At 35.0% G+C, this 19,144-nt stretch overlaps 1 protein-coding gene across 1 annotated transcript in view; it reads left to right on the forward strand.

Moving 5' to 3' along the window:
• MALRD1 (MAM and LDL receptor class A domain containing 1) overlaps positions 1 to 19,144 on the forward strand; it is a 516,995-nt gene that overhangs the window by 436,012 nt on the left and 61,839 nt on the right. The window lies entirely within an intron of this gene.

Here is a 19,144-nt window from a genome sequence, read left to right on the forward strand (position 1 = left end):
ATCAAAGATTGCTTGATTTTATTTCCTCATCCTTTAGGGAATTGTGCAAAACAGTTTCATAAATTTTAAAAAAAATTGATGCATATTCTAATATATTTGTGCTTATGACTGTATTCTAAACCAATAGATATTTTCTTTTTTTTTTTTTTTTAGAGAAGTAATTGCCAATTCAGGTTAAATAAGTAAATGTACAACTAAAATACTGATTAATAATTGCTTAAATCCTATATCCTTTGAGTCAACAATCATTTTGTAGGTAAAGCAAAAATCTAAACAACTTTTTATTTCAGGACTTTTTTTTTTAATTTTTTGGTCACATCAGTGGCACTCAAGAATTCATCCTGGCTCTGCAGTCAGGTATTATTCAGGCTCAGAAAATCATATGGGATACCAAGGATTAAACCCATGCCAGCTCCATGCAAGTCAAACAACCTACCGACAGTACTACTGCTCTAGCCCCAACAGCAAAAAATTTTGATAATAAATTCTAAGGCATTTTTTCACATTGTTGAAACTGAATTGTTAATGGATTTTTCAGTTTGGTCTCTCAAATACAGCATTTAATTTATTTTGATAACATCTCAACAAAATTATACCTTAGTGGTAGTTAATTTATCTTAAGCTAAAACTTGATTGATGGAATCCATAATATTAATTTCTTGAAAGGAACTCAGAATAATACTATTACATGTTACATAATGTTCATTGATATCAACTGAGTGGCTAAAGCTTTTTTTTCTCATTATATCTGATAGTTAGCCAAGAAAGACCCCAGTCTTAGAGTCTCATCTTCACAAGCAAAAACTTTTATCCCTCTTGGTTAACACCTCAGACACTTAAATAAACTTTAAAAATTGAAATCAAGATGGTGATGTCTGAAACAGGTTTATCTCCTGTGATAAAACTTTCAGAGGGTTAAAGCATGACAGGGGAGAGTAAACTAAAGAAGGAAATCAATGCAAGCAAAATATAGAAATCCACTAGGAAAGTCAACCGAGTTTTTTTAATGTTTTAATTCTAATGGTAAACAATGAATTTTAAGAAACTAAAAGACTGAATTACCATAAACTAAATAGATATCTCATATACTTGAAAACATTGGTGTGAAAAATGACAAGTATATGTCATATTTTATGAAAATTTTCATTCAAACTTTTATTTCTCTAAATTCAAGACATGCAAGAGTAATGTGTGATAAAACATGTAAAAGACAAAGTAAGCTATTAAACAACTGTCTAACATCCAAATCATATTCCTTATTAGTATGGTTTACAGTCATCTCAATGGTATTTTCCATTCTTTGTACACACAAATACATATTTCATACAGAAATATAATACTTTTTATACATACCTTGAATTTTTCTAACTTTATCAATTATCATAGTATTTTATATCAGTATGTAAAAAAATGTGCTAAATTCATTCAAAATTTAATTTACTGTTCAGGTCATTTGTAATGAGTAGGTATTTATTTTAGGACCCCCCGACTGAAGAAAGGCAGCTTTAGAACAGAGAAACTCTAGAGCAATGTGGAAAGCTGTTGAGTCTAATTCAGTCTCACTCTCATTCAAAGAAATGATCCTTGTTGCTTAAGAGATTACTGACCAATAATAGATAACAGGACAGAGAAAGGCTTCTGATGAAAACCATCACCAAAGCTCCTGAATCTCCTCTTGTGGTATAGGTTTGTGACTAAAATTCCAGAGAAGAGAAATTTTAAAAGAAGATCATTGGATTATTTGGAGTTTATAATTATTCACAAGAGTAAAAACCACGAAGTGATGTATAGTCTTCCTCTACTTGAGACACAGAAAAAGCCTGAGAAGTTTTAGAATTAAAGATTCAATCAATCTCTATCTACTATATTTGTCCACAAAGATGTGATATAAAGTTTATTAGCCAAATAAATAATCAAAAATAACTTTTGAATTAAAATTGAAGTAGAAAAAAATGTTACAGTTGAGAAAACAAATTTAAGTCAGTAAGGCAAAAAGAAACAAAAAGAAGCATCAAATTAAAATATATAATATATTGTTATATATTATGTATTTTATATATAGTGACATACTATATTATACATTTCCTAGATGTTTAATTTTGAGTCAGAAATACAGCTTACTCTTCAAGTACATGTTTTCCTTTGAACATGTATCTCACTTGCTGACCTCTGTTTCTTTGCTTGCTTTTTTCCACTCTGGAGAAGCCCATGTTCTCTCTTGAACATACAGTTCTCTTCTTTTTCTCTTCTCACATCTTTATAAACAAGTTGAGTTCAGGTAACAATATAAAAAAATTCATGTAGGGAGCCACTGAACTTTGCTGGATCTCAGATGCCAGCACCCTTCTGCCTCTCTACTCTGCTGTCCTGCATTTTCGGCCTGATTTCACCCTTGGTGCGGCTCATCAGCCAGCCTGCCTTCCTGTGAACTTTCCGGGGAGTCTGCCTTCCCGTGAGCCTTCCGTGGAGGTGAGTCGACACGCCCAGAAAGGGAGGAGCCACTGAACTTCACTGGATCTCAGATGCCAGCACTGTTCTGCCTCTCTACTCTGCTGTCCTGCATTTTCGGTCTGATTTCACCCTTGGTGCGGCTCATCAGCCAGCCTGCTTTCCTGTGAGCTTTCCGGGGAGTCTGCCTTCCCATGAGCCTTCCGTGGAGGTGAGCTGGCACGCCCAGAAAGGGAGGAGCCACCGAACTCTGCTGGATCTCAGATGCCAGCACCCTTCTGCCTCTCTACTCTGCTGTCCTGCATTTTCGGCCTGATTTCACCCTTGGTGCGGCTCATCAGCCAGCCTGCCTTCCTGTGAACTTTCCGGGGAGTCTGCCTTCCCGTGAGCCTTCCGTGGAGGTGAGTCGACACGCCCAGAAAGGGAGGAGCCACTGAACTTCGCTGGATCTCAGATGCCAGCACCATTCTGCCTCTCTACTCTGCTGTCCTGCATTTTTGGCCTGATTTCATCCTGGTTGCGGCCCATCTGCCAGCCTGCCTTCCTGTGAGCCTTCCGTGGAGGTGAGTTGACACGCCCAGAAAGGGAGAAGCCAGAGGAGCACGGTTGCTCTGCTCCCCTTCGCGACGGTGCACAGCATTTAGCCAATGAATACAATCACAACACGTAGAAAAACACGCAGTACTAGTGTGACAATGGGAAAACAACATGGGCCAGTGCCAGACATAGAGAATGAAGATGGCAACTCTGATGACTTGAACATGATCAACCACCTAGTCAGTCTCTCAGATAAGGAGTTTAGAGTTGCAATATGGAACATGTTCAAAGAACTCAAACAAAGTATAGAAGAGAAAACTAAAAAGAATCAGGAGAATATGAAGATAGAAATGAGAAAACTCCAAACGGAAATTTCAGATCAAATAACAGGTCTGAGAAACTCAGTAGATGAATTGAAGAAAAACATGTTTGAGATTTCCCACAGGTTAACAGCAGCTGAGGATAGAATCAGTACACTGGAAGATGAGATACATAACAATTACATACAGCAGAAGAAATTGGAAAAAAGCCTCAAAGCAAATGATCAAACAATGGAAAAATTACTCAAAGAATGGGAACAGATGAAAATAGAAGTCTATGATAATCTCAACAGAAACAATTTAAGAATCATTGGAGTCCCAGAGACTCAGGAAGAAAATCTCCAGGAAGAATCAACAGTCAAGAACATCATTAAAGAGAAACTACCAGAGATAATGAATACATGTGATCAAATCCTGCATGCCCGAAGAGTGCCAACTAAAAGAGACCCCAGAAAAAACACCCCAAGACACATCCTAGTCACAATGACGAATCCCATAGATAGAGACAGAATTCTGAAAGCAGCAAGATCGAAAAGAGAAATTACATTTAAGGGAACATCCTTGAGATTTACTGCAGACCTGTCACCAGAAACACTCAAGGCCAGAAGGCAGTGGTGGGACATAGTGACAAAACTCAATGAAATAAATGCTTCGCCTAGAATACTGCACCCAGCAAAACTCACTTTCAGGTTTGAAGGAACAATACATAGTTTCACAGACAAACAACAGCTCAAAAACTTCACAGACTCAAAACCATTCTTAAAAGAAAAACTGAATGGCATACTTTAAGACAAGGCTTACCAACAGACACACCAAACTTTAATATAAAGATGGCACTAACTCCCAGGACAATTCTTTCTCTCAATGTCAATGGACTAAATGCACCAGTTAAGAGACACAGAGTGGCTAAATGGATCAAAAAACTCAATCCAACCTTCTGCTGCCTACAAGAAACGCACCTGAATAGTCAGAACAAACATAGACTCAAAATAAAAGGCTGGAGGAAAATCATCCAAGCAAACAACACCCAAAAAAAAGCTGGAGTGGCCATATTAATATCAGATGATGCAAACTTTATACTTAGGAAAGTTGTAAGGGACGAAGATGGACATTTTGTATTAATCAAGGGATATGTACAGCAGGAAGAAATCACCCTCCTAAACATATATGCACCGAATGAGGGGCCAGCAAAATATTTAATACAACTGTTGACAAATCTGAAAAATAATATCAATAACAACACAATAATTGTGGGAGACCTCAACACGGCATTGTCAACACTAGACAGGTCAACCAGACTGAAACCCAACAAGAATATACTAGACCTGAGGAGAGAAATGGAAGTAAGAGGCCTAGTAGATATATACAGGACACTCCACCCCCAGAGGCCTGGATACACATTTTTCTCTAATGTACATGGGACATTCTCTAGGATAGACTACATGTTAGCACACAAAACATATCTCTATAATATCAAGAGGATAGAAATTTTGCAGGCTGCCTTTGCTGACCACAAAGCCCTGAAATTATATATAAACTACAAAGGGACACAGAAGAAAAATTTTAACACCTGGAAATAGCCTCATACTGAATAATCAGTGGGTCCGAGATGAAATCAAAGAGGAAATCAAAACCTTCCTGAAAACAAATGACAATGGAGACACAATTTATCAGAACCTATGGGACACAGCAAAAGCAGTACTGAGAGGAAAATTTATAGCTTTGCAAGCACACATCAGGAAAGAAGAAGGGGCATACCTGAATAGCTTAATGACGCAGCTCATAGAATTAGAAAGTGCTCAACAAAAGGATCCAAAAATAGGGAGGCAGAAGGAAATAACAAAGCTGAGAGCAGAAATCAATGAAGTGGAAACCAGAAAAACCATCCAAAAGATCAACGAAAGCAGAAGTTGGTTCTTTGAAAAAATAAACAAGATTGATAGACCACTGGCAAAACTAACAAAGAAAGAAAGAGAGAGAAACTTGATAACTCGTATTAGGAATGAAAAAGGAGAGATCACTACTGATATGGTAGAGATTCAAAGGGTAATCAGAAACTACTTTGAGAAACTCTATGCCACTAAAAATGAAAACCTGGAAGAAATGGATAAATTTTTGGAATCTTATAATCTTCCACGATTGAATGAAGAGGATGTAGCATATCTAAACACACCCATTACTATTGAGGAAATTAAGAAAGTAATCAAATGTCTGCCCAAAAACAAAAGCCCAGGCCCAGATGGATTTACTAATGAATTCTTTCAAACCTTTCAAGAGGAACTACTACCAATCCTGGCAAGACTCTTTCATGAAATTGAAAAAACAGGAAAACTTCCAAATAGCTTTTATGAAGCCAACATTACCTTGATACCTAAACCAGACAGAGATGCTACGAAAAAAGAAAATTACAGACCAATATCGCTGATGAATGCAGATGCAAAGATCTTCAACAAAATCCTGGCAAATAGGATTCAATGCCTCATTAAGAAGATCATCCACTACGATCAAGTAGGTTTCATCCCAGGAATGCAAGGCTGGTTTAACATCCGTAAATCTATCAACATAATACACAACATCAACAGCAAGAAAAATAAAAATCACATGATCATATCAATCAACGCAGAGAAAGCATTTGACAAGGTCCAACACCCATTCTTGATCAAAACTCTCAGCAAGATGGGAATGGAGGGAACCTTTCTCAATATAGTTAAGGCCATCTACCACAAGCCAGAGGCAAATATTGTCCTCAATGGAGAAAAACTGAAAGTCTTTCCTCTAAATTCTGGCACAAGACAAGGCTGTCCTCTCTCACCACTCCTATTCAACATAGCACTGGAAGTACTCGCTATAGCGATTAGGCAAGAAAAGGATATCAAGGGAATCCAGATAGGAAAGGAAGAAGTCAAGCTCTCATTGTTTGCAGATGACATGATACTCTACTTAGAAAACCCCAAAGACTCTATCAAAAAGCTTCTAGAAACAATAGACTCATATAGCAAGGTGGCAGGCTACAAAATTAACACACAAAAATCAATGGCCTTTCTATACACCAATACTAATAAGGAATAAATGGACATTAAGAAAACAACTCCATTCACTATAGTGTCACACAAACTCAAATATCTTGGAATCAACTTGACTAAAAATGTGAAGGACCTATACAAGGAAAACTATAAAACTCTGCTCCAAGAAATAAGAGAGGACACGCGGAAATGGAAGCATATACCCTGCTCATGGATTGGCAGGATTAACATCATTAAAATGGCAATACTCCCCAAAGCACTGTACAGATTTAATGCGATCCCCCTAAAGATACCCATGACATTCTTCAAAGAAGTGGACCAGGCACTTTTGAAATTTATTTGGAACAATAAACACCCTCGAATAGCTAAAGCAATCATTGGGAAAAAGAATATGGGAGGAATTACTTTCCCCAACTTTAAACTTTACTACAAAGCAATAGTTATCAAAACAGCATGGTATTGGAATAAAGACAGGCCCTCAGATCAGTGGAATAAGCTTGAATACTCAGAGAATGTTCCCCAAACATACAATCATCTAATTTTTGATAAAGGAGCAAAAAATCCTAAATGGAACAAAGAAAGCCTCTTCAACAAGTGGTGTTGGCAAAACTGGGTAGCCACTTGCAAAAAATTGAACTTAGACCCCCAGCTAACATCATGTACGAAGGTAAAATCCAAATGGATTAAAGACCTCGATATCAGCCCCAAAATCATAAGATATATAGAACAATACGTAGGTAAAACACTCCAGGACATTGAGGCTAAAGGCATCTTCAAGGAAGAAACTGCACTCTCCAAGCAAGTGAAAGCAGAAATTAACAGATGGGAATATATTAAGCTGAGAAGCTTCTGCACCTCAAAGGAAATAGTGCCCAAGATACAAGAGCCACCCACTGAGTGGGAGAAACTATTCACCCAATACCCATCAGATAAGGGGCTAATCTCCAAAATATACAAGGCACTGACAGAACTTTACAAGAAAAAAACATCTAACCCCATCAAAAAATGGGGAGAAGAAATGAACAGACACTTTGACAAAGAAGAAATACACATGGCCAAAAGACACATGAAAAAGTGCTCCACATCACTAATCATCAGGGAGATGCAAATCAAAACAACGATGAGATACCACCTCACACCACAGAGAATGGCACACATCACAAAGAATGAGAATAAACAGTGTTGGCGGGGATGTGGGGAGAAAGGAACTCTTATCCACTGCTGGTGGGAATGCCGTCTAGTTCAACCTTTATGGAAAGCGATATGGAGATTCCTCCAAAAACTGGAAATCGAGCTCCCATACGATCCAGCTATACCACTCCTAGGAATATACCCTAGGAACACAAAAATACAATACAAAAACCCCTTCCTTACACCTATATTCATTGCAGCTCTATTTACCATAGCAAGACTCTGGAAACAACCAAGATGCCCTTCAACAGACGAATGGCTAAAGAAACTGTGGTACATATACACAATGGAATATTATGCAGCTGTCAGGAGAGATGAAGTCATGAAATTTTCCTATACATGGATGTACATGGAATCTATTATGCTGAGTGAAATAAGTCAGAGAGAGAGAGAAAAACGCAGAATGGTCTCACACATTTATGGGTTTTAAGAAAAATGAAAGACATTCTTGCAATAATAACTTTCAGACACAAAAGAGAAAAGAGCTGGAAGTTCCAGCTCACCTCAGGAAGCTCATCACAAAGAGTGATGAGTTTAGTTGGATAAATAACTACATTTTGAACTGTCCTAATAATGAGAATGTATGAGGGAAATTGAGAACCTGTTTAGAGTACAGGCAGGGGTCGGGTGGGGAGGAGGGAGACTTGGGACATTGGTGATGGGAATGTTGCACTGGTGATGGGTGGTGTTAAAAAAAAAAAGAAAAAGTAAAAAAAAAATTCATGTAGAAGAATAACTGAAATAAGATATAATAACAGTATTTAGCAAATTAAAATAGAGTAGTGCCATTACTAAAATAAAAATCACCAAAGTTTAATATATACTCAATTTTATGTTTTTATCCCTTTATGTGGTAATAACAGCTTACAATATTTTAAATGTTTGTAAGATTTAGGTTTAAATTTTACCATAAGATCACACCCACCAATAATGCTTCACTGCAGCTCATCAGTATGTCCCATCTACTACTGCTTGGTAAGATCAGTACTCCCTTAATCTATGTTTTGCTGTCACTGTACAGTATCTAATCATTTTCTCTGTTTCTTTACACATCATCTATAAGAGAAATAATCTGAGGTAGTGATTTTTTCTACGGACTTATTTTGTTGAATATTACTCCCTCTAGTTTCATCCATGTTCCAGCAAAATGTAAGAACTCATCTTTTCTTATAGCCGAGTAAGATTCTGTTGTATTTATATGCCACATATTTTTATCCACTTAACTGCTACTGGGAACTTGGCTTATTTATTGAATGTAGCTGTTGTAGTTAGCACTGCATTAAACATCAGTGTGAAGATAAGTTTCTGGACTAGTTTTTTGTGTGTGCGTTCTTGGAGAGCAGTTGCTGAGTAATATGATAGTTCTGTCTTTAAGGTATTGCGAAATCTCTACACTAACTCCCATTGAGATTGAACCAACCTATATTCCCACCAATAGTATAGATGATTTTTTCTTATCCAAGTCCCCTTCAATAAAACCCACCATCAGACCCCTGGCCCTTTAGATATAGGCCATTCTCATAATTATGATCTCACTGCTTTGTTTTACATTTTGCTGATAATCAGAGATGATGAATATTATTTTTTCACATGCCATCTGTGTGTCTTCTCTAGCCTGGGGAACAATCGGTCCAGTTTTCCCTACATTTCTGTGGGATTCGTAAATGGATATGTTATGAGAATAAAATTATATACTCCAAAAAGTTATTAGGCAAAAATATCTTTATGTATAAAAACATTTTATGTATTAAGATATGTTACCTACATAGTAACAAGACTTTGTAAACATAAGTAAATTTTTCAAAACAATTAAATAAGAAAACACGTTTATATTCATAAACATATTCACATGTGTGTAAACAGAAAACCATAAAAACATATATTTATATCACATATATCTCACATCTCTTTACTTAAAACAAAGAACATGTTATTTTCTTAGAAATATGGAACAATTAACAATGTATTGAAGAATTTTACTATAAACTCATAATATATCTTAGAAACTTATCTGCAGAATTTTTTAATTTCAATCTAATAAAATTAAAAATCATAGAGTGATGAAAAAAGTGAAATATATACCTTTGAAAATATAAAGACCACTTCTAATAAATCTTTACATTGGGAAGGGACTTTAACCTGAACTTAAACTTTAAAGACCTTTAGTTTGAGGCAATAATAAATAAATTTGAAACACAATTATTTAAACTCTTATAAAGCAATTGAAATAATTTTTTTAATTTAAATGAAACCATGAAGATGATGAAATAAATGGTCATTTCTTCTTTTTCATCTAGTCTGCTGTGTTTGCAGAAGCTGATCTCTCTTTTTCTTTCTAGCATATTATCATTGATTTTTCTATTTTCTTTCTCATATCTAAATTTGAGAACATTCCAGCTCTATGTTCTTAAAATCTCTTCTCCCTATTATCACTTACTGCATGATCTCCTCTGAACATAGGCTCATTTAGACCTTTAACCCATTAGTCAGTAACTCAAAGTTATCTCACTGAACATATTCTCAAATATAGTAATGTGATTTTATTTGAATTCCTAATAGACACCACAAATTTAACATGGTCAAACACTATTATTAATTAATAAAAAAACAGGGCCCTTGAAGAGCTCATATTCTCATACATTAAGCTTTACATGCACTGTTCTTACTGCCTAGAATTTTCCTTTTTAATTTTCTTTACCAGATAATGTCTTTGTATCCTTTGGAACAGATTTAAATGCAATTTCTCTGACAAAGTTTTACTGGTAAATCAAAAGAATAACTCATTCCTATTTCTGAATTCCTCTGTTGATCCCTTATTTTGTCTTACAAATAAAATTTATCAAATTGGTAGAGAAAGCCTGTTATATCTATACTACTAAGAAATAATTACCCGGACCTCAGAGTGAGGGGAAGAAAAGAAATGTTATTAGAGGAGGAGAAAGATACATGTTAAATAATGGGGTAAAGGAGTCAAGAGGACTCGATTGCATTTGGTGGTTTTAAAAGAATGAAAGAACTAAATATCCAAACCATTGAGTCAACAACAATAAAATTATGAGGCCCAAACTTTAACAACCAGAGTAAAAATTACCCGTTAAGATGGCAAGTAGGGCAGAGGTTGGTGGCATAGGATGAATTTTGGTAACATTGGTTGATGGAGGTTAACACTGGTGGTGGGATTGGTGCTAAAACTGTGTATGTCTAAAACTCAATTATGAATAACTATGTAAATAACAATACTTTAAATGAAAATATTTAACAATAAAGAGGAAAATTATTTTAAAAAAAAGAAATGGAAGGAAAAAGAAATGCTCCTTATTAGTCATGCAAATGTCAATGTGGGTATCATCCCGACTTGCCAGCCCCATTGCACTGGGATCCACTTTTCCCAGAAGAGCCCGCAAAACATACATCAATGGAGGTGAGCATACACTTCCCTAATGAACTGAGCCAGAGGAGTGCAGGTGCAGATTTGAGTGGCTGCACACTTCTCCTTGTCAATGAACACCAGCACAAAGGTAGAGAACACCACACTACAAGTGTGACAATGGGGAAACAATGCAGGCCTCCGCCATACATCGAGAATGAAAATGCAGCTCTGATGACCCAAAAAGTGCCAACCACCTATTTAGCCTCTCAGATAAAAATAAAATAAGAATCAAGAGGGTATAAAAATAAAAATCAGAAAACTCTAAAATGAAATATCAGGACTGAAAAAACTTGGTAGGCAAAATAAAAATCTCACTGGAAAGCTTCTCCAACAGAGTAACAGTGGCTGAAGAAAGAATAAGTGATCTAGAAGATCACTCCTAACAACAGAAGAGATCGGAAAAGATCCTTAAAAAAGATAAAACAACTAAAAAAGTCCTCAAAGAACATAAACAGATGAAAATAAAAGTCTTTGATAAACTCAACAGAACAACATAGAATCATTGTTGTCCCAGAGACCCAGGAAGAAAATCCCCGTGAAGAATGAATAAATAGTCAAGGATATCATTGCAGAGAAAATCCCAGTATTATAGAGTGCATGCAATGAAATGCAGCATGGTTGAAGAATTCTACCTAAAAAAAGATCAGAAGTAAAGAACCCTAAGACACATCCTAGTCACAATATTCATATCCTACATATAAGGATAGAATACTAAAAGCAGCAAGGTCAAAAAGTGAAATTACATTCAAGGAAGAAATCTTTAGATTTACAGCAGATCTGTTACAAGAAACCCACAATGCCTGAAGTCAAGTGGTGGGATATAGTGACAAAATGCAACAAAATAGATGCTTCACCAAGAATAGTTCACTTAACCAGACATAAGGAAATGGAGACACATACCTTCTTCACAGATTAGAAGGATTAACATTATTAAAATGGTAATACTCCCCCAAAGCACTGTACATATTTAATGCACTCTAAGGATACCCATGACATTCTTAAAAGAAGTTGATTAAACACTCCTGAAATTCATTTGGAACAATAGTTACCCACGAATAGCAAAAGCAACCCTTAGGAAAAAATAAAATGGGAGGCATCACTTTCCCCAACTTTAAATTTTACTACAAAGCAATAATCATTAAGTTAGTATGGTATTGGAATAAAGACAAATCCTCAGATCAATAGAATGACTTAACTGTACAGAGAATGTTCCCCAGACATCCGATCAACTAATCTTTGATAAAGCAGCAAAAAATGCAATATAGAGCAAAGAAAGCCTCTTCAAGAAGTGGTTTTTAGACAACTGGTCAGCCACAAAGGCAAAGTAAAACCTCCATCTAACACCATGCACAAAGGGCAAATATATTTATTAAAGATCTCATTATTAGACCCCAAACCCTAAGGTATACAGAAAAAAATGTAGGTAAAATCTCTATGACTCTAAAACTAAATGTTTCTTCAAGGAGGAAACACTACTGTCAAAACAAGTGGAAAAAGAGATAAACAAATGGGACTACAATTAAACTGAGAAGCTTCTAAAGCGCAAAGGATATACAGTGATTTGGACACAAAGGCTACCCACAGAGGGAAACTATTTATCCAATACTCATCAGATAAGAGGCTAACATCTAAGATATACAAGGTACTAACAGAACTAACAAGAAAAAAAATGTAAACCCATCAAAAATTGGGAGAAAAAATAAGCAAACATTTCCTCATATAAGAAATACAGATGGCCAAAAGGCACATAAAAAAATGTTCCACATCACTTTTTATTAGGGAGATGGAAATCAAAACAACAATGAGGTATCTTCTCACTACACAGAGACTGGCACACATCACAAAATATAAGAACAGCTAGAGCTAATGGGAATGCCATCTAGTACAGCATTTCTTGAAAACAATATGGATATTCTCAAAAAACTGCAAATTGAGTTCCCATATGATCCAGCAATACTTTCTTCTGGATGTACTGTAGGAACAACAATCAAAAAACACAATACATAATTGCCTTTTGCATGTCTAGGTTCATTGCAATACTACTTAAAATAGACAGAATGTGGAAATAACCCAGGTGCCTGACAACAGATGAGTGGCTAATAAAACTGTGATACAAATACACAATAAAGTATTATGCAACTTTTAGAAAGAAATGAAATCATGAAATTTTCTTATACATGGAGGGACATGGAAACTAGTATGCCAAGTGAAATAAGTCAGAGTGAGAGAGATAGACACAGAATAGACTCACTCATCTGTGGGATTCAAAAATAATTAAAGTCAGTATGGTAATACTATTCAGAGACAATAGAGATGGGAGTTGGAAGGACCAGCCCGTGGTATAAAACTTACCACAAAGAGTGGTAAGTTAGAGAAATATCTACATTAACAACTACCATGACAATGATAGTGAGTTAGAGAAATAGAGTGCCTGACTTGAAGGGGAATCAGGGAGTAATGGGACAATGGTTGAGAGAAGGTTGCACTGGTGAAGGGGATGTCTATTTTTTGACTAAAACACAGCTAATAAAATGTTTGAAACCACGGTGCTTAAATAAAAATATTATTAGAATTCAAAATAAATGAAAATTAAAAAATTTAGTAAACAAACAAATAAATAAGATAAATGTATTTCCTGAACTAAAAAGTAAATAGGAAGGTGAGGCGCTCGTTTTGCAGCTGCAGTGACAGTCACCCAAATTTGAATCTCAACATGTGGACCCTTGAGCACCCTAGGAGTGTTTCTTAAGCTGTGTCTTGAATAGCCCTTGAGCACTGATGGATATGTCCCATATCTTCAAAACATAAGAAGAAAAATACTTTATTCTTCAAAATTATAAGTAATTGTCTTGGCCCAAGTTTTACTAATTTTATTTAGAAAGAGAACCATTATTCTTGGACAATGCGATGATCATTGAACAGTTTGAAATCAATTATACTATTGAAAAGTATAACCAAATTTTAAAGTATATAAGTATATATATATGCATATATAATTAAATTTAAGATGTTCATACTATTTTGGTGGTGGAATTACTTATTACTTAAGGAGTTAAGAAGAGCAATCAGTTTCTACTTGTGCTAAATATGTTTCATTCTGCATTTTTGTTGGAAGATAATATTTATCCAGTCAATGTGGGATTTATATTTTATTGTATTCACAAAGATGCGAGGTGATGGATGGGTGTGTGTGAGAAAGAGAGAGAGAGGGAGAGAGAGAGGGAGAGAGGGAGAGAGAGAGGGAGAGAGGGAGAGAGAGAGAGAGAGAGAGAGAGAGAGAGAGAGAGAGAGAGAGAGAGAGAGAGAGAGAGAGAGAGAGAGAAAACAGGGTCATAGCACAATCCCCATCTGATTCACATCACAGCTTACTCACATCTTCAACATTGCTGTGTGTGTCCTGGAATCCCCTCACACCACCAGTTGTGATTATGGAGATTACTTTTTTCCCTGTTTCTGTAGGACTCAGAAAGCATATTAGTATGGGACCTTGCACCTGGACTAAAATATCACTAGGTGTGACAGCTATATCGATGCCCCTACTAAAATAAGAAGATTGATAAGACTTTCTTTACTGTAACCTGGAGATTATGTCCTTCTTGTAATGGCTACTATGTTAAGGTAAAATCAAAAACTTAATTTTGGTTTATGATTATAGGAATGGAAAATATCAAAATTTAGGCTAGTGTTTGAATACTTTGAAAACTAGAAAATATGACCTCTAGAAAATAGAGGTCCCGTTTTTCCCACCTTTTCATGACCATTCCCTAATACACACCTGACATTGTAAGAATTATTTGAATAATACATTGAATGAGGAATGAATAAATGAATACAAATGAAAAACTTCAGCATGTGAAAATTCATTCTTAATTGTACTGAGATATGAGCTAATGACCTTGGCATAATCCAAACTACCAGCCACTAAGAACTATTGGGAATTTTCTGTGTATGGAGCTAGAAACATATTAAATGAGCATATGATGTGTTCATTATATTAATAAAATTTAACCTCTACTTTGTGGGACCAAACAGCTACCAAACAAGAAAAATACAACCCATTATTTGATCTCTGCTTTAATACAGTAACAGAAGAGGGTGCTGTTAACCTAGGAATTTTGTGAAGTTCTTTAGATTTCCAACCCAGTGTTTGAAATGGGAATTGGATGCAGTTTCCATCCACACAAAGCCACCATATACAATAAAATTTAAGTTATGAAACCTCTTCTCCACCTTCCAGAAGAAAATAAAAGCAAACATAAAATAAAAATATTATACTCCAAAAAATTATATATTTGCAGAAGGAGCATTTTGGACATATGAAAAATAAAAACTTGGGAACATTTTAAGTAATTGTTCACAACAAAATGGTAAAAACCAAAACAAATGGAAGACAGAAATGTAATAAATTATTTGATAAATGACTAAATTACACTTTTCCCAAAAGAGGAAAAACTGAAATTAAATTTTTTAAGGAAAGTTGAACCAAGATAAATGAATTATCAAAATAAGAAAAATGAGAAGAACTTTTAAGAAGAGATGAAAGAAAGAATATGCAGATAATTATTATCCCTATATAAAAACAAAACAATGACAATAAAAGAGTTAATATTTTAAGATATAATACAAGAAAACTTCTTTCAGAAATAAAATACTTCAACTTTAAAAGTTATTGGTACTTCAATTTTTGACATATTTTGATGCCAATCCCAATACCTTATCATTAGTACTTCCATACTCTGTCATCCTCCCTTAAGGCACATTATCAAGTCCAGTGGATGCAACTTAGAGCTCATATTTTCTCTATTATTGAGTTTGTGCTTTGGATATAGAGCTGGATCGCTATAATATATTCCCAGTATATCTGAAGCCTTGATGCCTGATCCCCCATTACTTCTCATTCTCCTCTTTTTCCTTCTCACTTTAACATCTTTCCTTCTATCTTTCTCTTTCTTAAGCTGTGGAATCAAGAATGCTTTAGGCATCCCTCCCTTTACTAATTATACATTACATTTCCTTGTTCAGTTATTCTATAAATCACAGATAAGTGAGGTGATCCTGTGTTTATCTGCCTTTTCTGGCTTACTTTACTCAACATGAAATCTTCCAGTTACAACATGGTCTTATTGTTCCCTGCAGCAGCTGCTTACTTTTCTGGCCTCAAAAAGTGCACAAGCAGTCAAATCATTCTCAGACAACCAGATGACTCAATTTGAGGGTCTAACGATATGATTTTGCCTTCTTCATGTAGTGTATGGCACCACCAGGCCACACCAGATGTGCTCAGAGATCTCCAGTGCTAGGTGGCTACACTCAGGGATTAAACCTTATATGCACCCTGACCCTTAGATTCTCTCTATGAAAATTCATTCCTTCCTTCCTTCCTTCCTTCCTTCCTTCCTTCCTTCCTTCCTTCCTTCCTTCCTTCCTTCCTTCCTTCCTTCCTTCCTTCCTTCCTTCTTTCCTTTTCTTTTCTTTCTGTATTTTCCATTTATTTCAGTGACATCATACAATTTTTAATGTACATATCTTAAATTCTTTGATTAAACTATTCCTATTTAATTCCTTTTAAGCTTATTCCTAATTAATACTATTCTTTTGATGCAATTGTAAGTGGATTAGTTTTATTAATTTCCCCTTTGATGGATCCTTGTATATAAGATGCAGCTGCTTTTTATATATTGAATTTGTAGCTTGCAGATTTAGTGCATTTAATCATTTTAATGGTGTTTTGTTATATCTTTTAATTTTTATATGGATTAAATCATATCATCTGCAAATAGTGAATTTTACTTCTTCCTATCCTTTTAAATATATTTTTTTTCACTGATCAGTTTGTCTAGGATATAATCTTTGTTGAATATCATGGCAGATTGTTTCTCAGTTCTTAAAATTATGAAACCCTTTTTTAGCAAGACGAATGAATATGGAGGGCATTAACCTTAGTAAAACATGACAAAGAAAAACCAAAACTGTTATTAGCTCATATATGTGAATAAAGAAAATAAATACATAAAAAAGAATCTAAAATTAAAACTAATTTCCAAACTGTAAGAATAGGGACTGAAGAGAAAGCTGAGATTAAGGCACTTGCCTTTTATGTGACTAATCCTAATTCACTCTCCAAATCTGAATATGGTCAAGCTCCATCAGGATTAATCCTTTAGCCTAGAGCCAAGAGTATACTTTAGGCACTGCTGACTGAGATTAAAAAAAAAAAAAATAACACACTACGGAACAAAAGAGTGTTTACCAGAAGTGAAAAGGAGAATTTGGGTGGGTAAATTGGATAAAGAGAGTAAATTAGGTAGTGATGATTAGAAACTAAGAACTCTGATGGTCAATATTAGAATGTATTGACACTGATTTTAAAAACTGGATGGTTGAGGGGCCATGGTTCAGCAGTTATAAAAGCATAAAATGAATCTGAGTCCAATCCCAACGCAACATGATGCTCCATGCCCCATGAGCTAAAGCAATGATGTTCCCTGAGCACTTTGAGGTGGCATAATGGTCCCGATAACCACCGTATCCAAACTGCTATGCCTACACAGAACCAGACTTGAATCTTCTGGTCTGGATGGCTGGGTTATCACTAGGAGTTACCCCAAGACCCCCTGAGCACTATATGGAAGCCCTTCTTCCCTGCAAAACACTGTATGACTGAAGTACATAGAATGTCCTGAACCATTATTACTTTGACAAAAAAATATTTCAGTAATTTTAAATAAAATAAAATTGGCATTAGAAATTGGCAGTCTATTCATACAAACTAATCCAGAGGAGAATTGTAAAAGAAACCCTAGACACAGTTTAAAAAGGATAGAGCACTTAAGAATACATTTAATGAAATGAAAACAAAGATATATGGTGAAAAGCAATCTCAAAAAAGTTGAAGAAGGGAAAAGGCATTTCTATTTTCTGGATAACTGGCTCAACACTGAAAGAATCTTTGCTCTCCCTAAGGAAATCTGTGTATTTTACGTTTTCAACAAAATACACACTTTTGTGAAAGTAAAGAATTTTGCTATTAATATTCACATGAAAAAATAAGCATGGAAAACTGACTAGTTAAACACTGGGAAAAAAAGAATTTTTATGGGATAGAAGGCCATAAATAATTAAAATAATAAATCAGTGTTCACAAACTCTTGAGGAGACAAAACTCTAGAGTAGCTAAAGCTATCTCAGAATTAAGAAATATAGTAGAGGACTTAAAATATATACAAGTGCACATGAAAATTTACTAAAGATTAAATATAACATCTCAAATTTAACCAGAAATGAACTTTTTGAAAGTGTTAGTACAAATAGATATTGGGATAGAAGATTAAATTAGAACCATATCTGATATCATACATATACAAAATTGATTTCTGAGATCAGAATTTAATGCCATACAGATTCTAGAAAGACATTTCTTTTTAATTTCTCTATGACTTAGAAATGTACATAAAAACTACATATGACTTAAATATAAATGCAATCTAAGGTAATATAATTTCAAAAACAAAAACATGTCTAAAATTTGCTTTATATAGCACAGAAAACAAAGTAAATAATGCAAAATACAAATGGTAAAAGGGGAGGAAACACTTTTAGAAAGAGGATTGTTACTCTTTTTATTTATTTATTTATTTATTTATTTATTTATTTATTTATTTATTTATTTAGGTTTTTGGGTCACACCCTGCAGTGCTCAGGGGTTACTACTGGTTCTACGCTCAGAAATAACTCCTGGCAGGCTCAGGGGACCATATGGGATGCCGGGATTCAAACCACTGACCTTCTGCATGAAAGACAAACACTTTACCTTCATGCTATCTCTCCGGCCCCAGAATCGCTACTCTTAATAGAGAATGAATTTTGTATGGGAATATACAAACATATTAAATATGAACCATGAGGTCAGCAATAGAGCATTTGCTAGGTATGTGTGTGACTCTGGGTTGAACACCCCCAGCATTGTAAAAATAATTTTTCTTAGTAACCAAAATAAAAATAAACACTATTTAATTTTAGATATGTAAAAAGAAGCTTCTGAGCTAATTTGAATTTCTAAATATATAAAAAGTTATATCCTTTTTAAATAAAGGCAAATCAAAACCATACTAGAATATTATTTTCTTCCTCTCTGATGAGCAGCATATTCTTTGGCAAGTATGTGGGGAAACAGGCACTTTGCCAAGGGAAATGCT

This window comes from Suncus etruscus, chromosome 7 (assembly GCF_024139225.1).
Source record: "Suncus etruscus isolate mSunEtr1 chromosome 7, mSunEtr1.pri.cur, whole genome shotgun sequence".
Lineage (NCBI taxonomy): Eukaryota > Metazoa > Chordata > Mammalia > Eulipotyphla > Soricidae > Suncus > Suncus etruscus.